Raw genomic sequence first — 8,136 nt, 5'->3', positions numbered from 1 at the left:
CCACTTATGAAAGCTAACACCCCATAAGCCTTCTTAACTACCCTATCCACCTGTGAGGCAACTTTCATGGATCTGTGGACATGTACCCCCCTATCCCTCTGTTTCTTCACACTACCAAGTATCCTGCCATTCACTTTGTACTCTGCTTTGGAGTTTGTCCTTCCAAAGTGTACCACCTCACACTTCTCCGGGTTGAATTCTATCTGCCACTTCTCAGCCCACTTCTGCATCCTATCAATGTCTCTCTGCAATCTTCGACAATCCTCTACACTATCTGCAACACCACCAACTTTCCTACTGCCCGTGTCTCTTTTTATTTTATACACGTCTTGACATCACCCCTTACTCTACCACATCACTACTTTACTTGATTCTTTTTCTTTTCGGTGATTTTCTTACAATTGAACACAGACGAAACTAATCATTGAATCATCGCTTATCTTCTATGGATCCATATATAAAGATCAACGTTAGTCTTTATTGGGAAACATTATTTTACTGATAATCTTTTCCCGTTTAACTTATGAGTAGAACCTCCCAGGAGTGTTAGTGACATTGCCTGCCAAAGTTATGTATTAACTACTTCTTTACACTCAGGACCAATTGTCCAAGTCGTCAGGCTTTTCCTTGATTCCAGCTCTCCATACCAGCCATAGGATTCCAACTGTTTCCTAATTAGATCCTCATTATCCTCACCAACCGTTGTAGGCATTGCCTTCCTCTGCAACAGGAACATTTTACGTTGATTGTATTCAGCACATTGTATAGGTAAGTGTGTAGTGTATGGGTAGATTTAGTGTGTATGAAAATGGATACGGTAAAGAAATGGATAACAAATAGGAATTTACGTTGTTGGGCAGATTGACCCTTGATACCAAATAAGGGGAGAACAATATATGCCCCAGTATACCGGATGACAAGACAAGAAAGCAAGCTAAAAATGCTGATTTGCGTAAGTTCAATCAATTACCTTGTCTCTAAAAATGTTTTTTCACATTGCTTGATTGTTAGCTTAATAGGATCCATTGTCCCTGGGGAGGCAGAGGCCGACTGTTGAAAGCCACCCATTTCTGGTACGGGCAGGTGTGAAGGATGTGTGTTGGCTTCATACATGACCAGCACTTGGAATTGTTCCACGTTGGGTGTCATGCTCCAGTCCGTGAAGTCCGTATTGCAGTTCACGGTCCAGTCCATAGTTCCTTATTCCAGGGTTTCTGGTTTTCCCCAGTTTCTGTTGTGGGCACATGATTCTCGTTTTGGTGCTGAGACATAAGTACCTCGGCAAACCAAAGATTTTCTGCTGGACTGTCCTGTTCCCCTCCCTGTCTTTTCCCCCTTCGCCTGACTCTCTGCCTAGATACCTCGCCTGACTCTCTGCCTGGATATCTCGCCTGACTCTCTGCCTGAATACCTCGCCTGACTCTCTGCCTGGATACCTCGCCTGACCCTCTGCCTGGATATGTCGCCTGACTCTCTGCCTGGATACCTCGCCTGACTCTCTGCCTGGATACCTCGCCTGACTCTCTGCCGGGATACCTCGCCTGCACCACTGTCGGGTTCAATCCCCATTGCACAGATGGACCTGTCTGTCGTTTTTCACTGTTTGTCTCTTCTTGTCCTCGCCTTCGTGGGATAAGTCAGGCCGTTCTGCCATTGCCCTGCCAGGGGGGGAAGGGTTCTGTCTTGTCTTGTCCTTGCCTCTGTTGGGTACGTCCGGCCGTTCTGCCATTGCCCTGCCAGGGGGGGAAGGGTTCTGTCTTGTCTTGTCCTTGCCTCTGTGGGGTACGTCCGGCCGTTCTGCCGTTACCCAATGGATTGCCCTGACCCACCTTAGTGTGGAGATGGAGATGAGTCCCGGCTTTGTGAGTCCGGGCTCTATGTCTATGTACTGTACTGCCTCATGTAGGTGTCGTGTTGAAGATAAGTCCCGGGTTTTCGAAGGATACGTCCCGGCTCCATTTTAAAGCACAGTTCCCTACCTGTCTCCAAGCCTCAAGCCTCAAGACCCCAGACTCCAGTCCTGCGTTCATGTCATATCCATGCCTGGTTCTGGGGCCGGATCCCGAGGCAACACCCAGGTTCTGGGTCCTTGTCCAGTCTCTGGCTCGGGGTCCAAGCCCAAGTCTGAGTTCTTGTCCCTGCTCCTTCTCTGTTTCTTGTCACGTCCCTACTCGAGTCAAGTCCTGTTCCTTGTACTTCAGTGTCTGCGTCTTACATTTGGATCTGCTACCACTGTGACATTGGGATCGTGTAAGTGGCGGATTGGATGCTTTTCCCCTTCCAGCTGGTCTGGGAGGTGGCGATGGAACCATAAAGGTGGGAAACTGCTTTCTTGCGCAGATCACTCGCCTGGGTCCCACCTTCGGGCCAAGCATCTGAACTGGCGTCAAAGACCTCCACCTAGCCAGTCCACGGTCGATCGCCTGCTTCAGGGACCACGCAGACGTTACTAAGTATACTCAGCGGTGTAGACTACTAGGCTTTGCTTAAGTTCGCCCTACCTATTAGTGGAGTAGGTAGTGTACAGTATAAAGCATTGCTCGCACCCCTCTATTTTCTTCACTGTATTAACAATATAGTGAGTCTCGGAGCAGCTATCGAGCTTGGGTCTGTTTGTTGAAGCGAAACCAAAGAGTTCCAGCATCCACTTGTTACGGTTATACTTACTTGGTATCAGCTTTTGTACAACACACATCCAACATTCTCTTGCCTCCGTTCTTTAGTCCCTGTTCTTCCCCACTAACTATTCCCAATGATTTATTAACCACTTTGCTGACAGACGATTTTCATGGCCACAGACTTGATACAGAAAAAAATAACTCTACCTTTCTATTGGCTGCACCGTCCAACTGAATTCGTCCACATGCTTGTTTTATTTTCCCAAGGCCACTCCGTTTATTTCCCCTATAAAAGACATCTCGCTCATCTTCACACACTTCTTTTCTCACTTTTTCAGCTCTGCGGGCGGATCATGTACATGAAGTGCAGACACTGTTTCTCCTGTCACAGTTGCGGCTGGTCTGTTGGGTATCTCCAGTACTTCATGCATACGACTATGCAGGAGCGCCGCTAGGCACTGACAGCCATTGACTGAGTCACAACGGTGCCAGAGGATTTCACAGCAGAAATCACACAGCTGAAGTGTGTAGCCGTGATCGTATAGTGGTTAGTACTCTGCGTTGTGGCCGCAGTAACCTCGGTTCGAATCCGAGTCACGGCAGACCGGTGATCACACATTTAACTTGCCTCACCTGCAAATTAAAAGCTCTCTTTTACTGAATTTCCATCTGTCACTACTTGCAGGAAATTTTGTTCACTGTGTCACCAGTAGTTTTCCTTTGGATACACTACGACTCTCACTAATACATTTGGAAATTAACTTTCTCGATAGACCAGCAAGCTCGGAATTTAAACGAGCTACGATCGACCTCTGGGCCGAGGAATACAAGAGACAGAAAGCCGCATTGTCTCAGGAAAAGCGGAGGATCTCAACTCTCTGGTCCAGGCACTGCCATTCCCCGCGGCCACAGTATCTGTGATATCCGGGAGGAAAAATAAAATGAAATACGTTTGTAATAGCAGCTTGGAGTAAAGGTAACAAAATAATATTTATTTATTTATTCACCAGTCTCACTCTTTCTCTCTCTGAAGCTAAGTGCCGTTGTCCAAAACCAGCCAGATTTAATTTCGTGGACGACACCACTATTGTTCACCAAAGCAAAGGTGGTAATGAATCAGGAGAAAGGAGTGAGATTGAAAATCTGGCTGAGTGACGCCACACCAACCTCCCACCTAATGTCAGCACGAGCAAGGAGAAGACTACTGACTTCAAGAAGAGGAAACTAGAGGTCAATGAGCCGGTGCACATCGAGAAATTGGAGCTGGAGAGGGTCACCAAAGTTAAATTACTTGTATTATCATTTCAGTGGATTTGTGCTGGGCCCAGCCCGTTTGTATCAGTAGGACAAATGCATAGCATAATCTCTATTAGAGGTTTGTGAAGAGTTTAGAAGAGCCTCTAAATGTTTGACAAACTGCTGCACGTGTGTGGTGGAGACTGTGCTAATTCGTTGCATCACAGCGTATGCAAACACCAATGTCTCTGAATGGATAATCAGAAAGGGTGTATATGAGGCTGAAGACCCACACACCAGTTTCACCCAGAGAGTGGTGGATTATGGAATGCTCTGCCCCAGAAGGTTGTGGAAGCCAAGTCTCTGGATGCTTTCAAAAAAGAGATGGATGGAGCTCTTAAAGATAGTGGAATCAAAGGTTATGAGGATAAGGCAGGAACTGGATTCTGACAGTGGATGATCAGCCATGATCACAGTGAATGGTGGTGCTGGCTCGAAGGGCCGAAGGGCCTACTCCTGCTCCTATTGTCTATTGTCTATTGTCTGTTGTCTATTGTCTATTTTTATAGCGTTTTTGCAGTGTACTGTTGCTTTATGCTGACTATGATTTGCAACAGGCGGTCGTGACCTGCGTTACCAACGTGCTGAATAACGATTTCACACTGCATCTCAACGGTCTTTCTAAGCGAATACCGACTAGTTTGCAGTAAAACAACATTTAGATTTAAATACTTTTACACCCACGATGTTCGATGTATAGAGGCCACGAACCCTACGCATCCACAGCATCCCCAGCTCAATCTGGGAGCTCTGAAGCTCCACGGTGATATCGTTGACCCAGAAACCAATATTGGATCGTTTGCGACCCTCACATTGTATTCTGCAAAACATTTCGGAATTTATTTTAATATTACAACCAAAATCCCTGCAGAAGAGAAGGAATATGTTATCACACGATGAGATTCGAACCAACACCTCCTTGGAGATTCGAGCATTAATCCAACGATTTAGACCGCTCGGCTGTACTACTATATTTTCTTGTCATTATCCAATTGCGTTGATTAGTTGACTGCATTGATCTTGAAGGTGTTATACAATCAGCCTATGCTATGAAACATTCTTACAGATAAGTGTTTGAAGCTTAATGCATTTTCAAGTTTCCAAACCCATCCCATATTTCATTAAAGCAGACCGGAGAGAAGAGTGGAACAGAGTTTCCTCTTCACACTGCTGGTTAGCAGACAATGGCTTTCCATGTGTGAGTGCAGGACGCCAATTATCGCGAGTGTTCTCAGTATGTGCATGGGACATGAGACTTAACTGATCACATTTCCTGAGGATGCGAAGAGTAAAATCACCCTAATCTATATATGCTGTCACATATAGCAACCTTTGCACGACTACAGCAAGGTGCCTAAGGTTTTCATTAACCTGACGTAATCTCAGCCTCCGCGGCGTAACATTGCAAATTAAAACGCTCACATTGGCATTGTTTGTAGGATATCTGTAGCTAGCTCCCTCTGGGATATTTAAAGCCACTCTGAAATGCAACCGCAAGTCTCCGATATCAGCAAACGCAATGGCTATGAACTTGTTGTCTGACGTGCAGTTGCGCCACAACGGAAGCTTCCACCAGCACTCTTTTTCCTGGTTGCACTCTGACTCCGGGTTGTTAATTTAAAAGGAAATGAAGATCACCATCTTCAATCAGGATTTATGCAGGGATGAGATATCAGGTAAACTGAGCACTTCGTTGTGTTTCTGAGTGACGAATTCCGAGATGAATCGTAGAGTTGTTTCTTGAACTACAGGAATCGCACTCATCTATGAATATCAGCATCCGCCCTATTGAGTCATTCAGTTACGTCATGGCTGATCAGATTGTCTGTCCAACTCCTAAATTCCACCCATCTTGTTTACATATCGCTATCTTCTGTTAATAATTTATTTTCATTTTATGAATAATCTTCTACAATTTCCCCTCCGCATCGTCGCGGATGAATTAAGCGGACGACAATTGATGTGGACAAATGGAAGCATCTGCATGTCGTGTTGCTATTAGACGCTTGTACCACAGGGAATAACTTCACTCAACTTCATTTTGCCCCATCGTTGAAATGTCCCCAGAACCTAACGACTCACTTCAACTCATGCTCTCGATATGTATTATTGATTTTATATTTCTTTAATATTATTTCTTTCCGTGTTTTTTTTTTGCATTTGCGAAGATCAATTCTGACTGCAGTTATTACTGCACTGAATGCCGAGAAATTAGCCTCTCTGGTGGATTTCGACACCCAAACTCTTCTTACTTATTATTTGATCATTCAGCTGTAAAAGACGATCACGCTGACCATTCTGCCACAGAGGTGACAGTAACGCTCGTTAATGCAGAAAGATAAAATTGCTGTTCTTACCACCAAAGTGGATAACATCACATTTATCCACATTAAAATGCATCTGCCATGCATCTGCCCACTCACCCGACCTGTCCAAGTCACTGTGCATTCTGATAACCTCCTCCTCACATTTCACACTGCCACCCAGCTTTGTGTCATCGGCAAATTTGCTAATGTTACTTTTAATTCCCTCATCGAAATCATTAATATGTATTGTAAACAGCTGCAGTCCCAGCACTGAACCCTGCGGTACCCCACTGGTCACTGCCTGCCATTCCAAATGGGACCCGTTAATCGCTACTTTTTGTTTTCTGTCAGCCATCCAATTTTCAATCCATGTCAGTACTCTGCCCCAATAACATGTGCCCTAATTTTGCCCACTGATGTCCTATGTGGGACATTATCAAAGGCTTTCTGAAATCCAGGTACACTGCATCCACTGGCTCTCCCTTGTCCATTTTGATACGTACATCTTCAAAAAATTTCAGAAGATTAGTCAAGCACGATTTCCCCTTGGTAACTCTATGCTGACTCAGACCGATCCTGTTACTACTATCCAGATGGTCGTAATTTCATCTTTTATAATTGACTTCAGCATCTTTCCCACCACCGACGTCAGGCTAATCGGTCTACAATTTCCTGTTTTCTCTCTTCCTCCATTCGTGGACGTAGAAATCATAGGGTCTCTTTGAGTATCCTGAGGACACTCAAAGCTGCCACGCAGGTTGACTCCGTGGTTCTGAAGGCATACAGTGCATTGGCCTTCATAAATCGTGGGATTGTGTTTAAGAGCCAAGAGGTAATATTGCAACTATATAGGGCCCTGATCAGACCCCAGTTGGAGTACTGTACTCAATTCTGGCCGCCTCACTATAGAAAGTATGTGGAAACAATAGAAAGGGTGCAGAGGAGATTTACAAGGATGTTGCCTGGATTGGAGAGCATGCCATATGCGAATCGATTGAGTGAACTCGGCCTCTTCCCTTTGGAGCGATGGCGAATGAGAGATGTACAAGATAATGAGAGGCATTGATCGTGTGGATAGTCACGAGCATTTTCCCAGGGCTGAAATAGCTAGCACGAGAGGACATTGTTTTAAGGTGCTTGGAAGTAGATACAGAGGAGATGTCAGGGGTAAGTTTTTTTTTACGCAGAGAGTGGTGAGTGCGTGGAATGGGCTGCCGGCGGCGGTTGTGGAGGCAGAAATCATAGGTTCTTTTAAGAGACTCCTGGACAGATACAGGGAACTTAGTAAAATAGAGGGCTAAGGTTAAACCTGGATTGTTCTAAGGTAAGAACATGTCCGGCACAGCTTTATTGCGCTATAGGTTTTCTATATTTCTATCTATCACAGAGTTTAATGCCAACAGTGTTAAAGGGAAGGAAAACAATAAACGCTAGGCCAAACATGGCTGTGAACTAAAACTCTCAAATGGAAAACGAAGCGACACTGCGGCTGAAAAGAACAAATGAGAATAAAACGAATACCGCTCGTATTCAGATTCAGTTGACTCAACAATCCAATTTCTCAGGCAAGGCGGAATGCAAGCAGTGAAGTTTTGCCATGACCTGGGTTCAAATCTCGACAAACACTTCCACGGAACGAATGGAGTCAAATATTATCAGAATGAATTAATAATTAGCTGACACGTGCATAACCGCGAGTGCAATTGCCGAATCTGCTGCGCTACTTGACAGGGCCCCCGTCTCACCGCACAGCCTCTGAGGCGCCACAGACCCGTGCCCACTGGAAGTTCCAGATGACCCTCAGTGATGCTGGTAGATAAGCGCCATGGTGTGTACTGCCAATATCGGAGCCAAAGACTTCCAATTAGAAAAAAGACAAGAGGTTTTACAGAGGTAGCTATATCAAGTGACACCGT

General features: G+C 45.2%; 1 non-coding gene across 1 annotated transcript; it reads left to right on the top strand.

Moving 5' to 3' along the window:
• Positions 1 to 3,148: 3,148 nt before the first annotated feature.
• On the top strand, positions 3,149 to 3,220 carry trnah-gug (transfer RNA histidin (anticodon GUG)). Its single transcript has one exon. It is a non-coding gene; the product is annotated as a tRNA-His (tRNA).
• The last annotated feature ends 4,916 nt before the right edge of the window (positions 3,221 to 8,136 follow it).

The sequence above is a fragment of the Mobula birostris genome, chromosome 3 (genome assembly GCF_030028105.1).
Source record: "Mobula birostris isolate sMobBir1 chromosome 3, sMobBir1.hap1, whole genome shotgun sequence".
Lineage (NCBI taxonomy): Eukaryota > Metazoa > Chordata > Chondrichthyes > Myliobatiformes > Myliobatidae > Mobula > Mobula birostris.
Note: the sequence above shows the minus strand (reverse complement) of the source record. Positions and strands in the feature narration are given on the sequence as shown.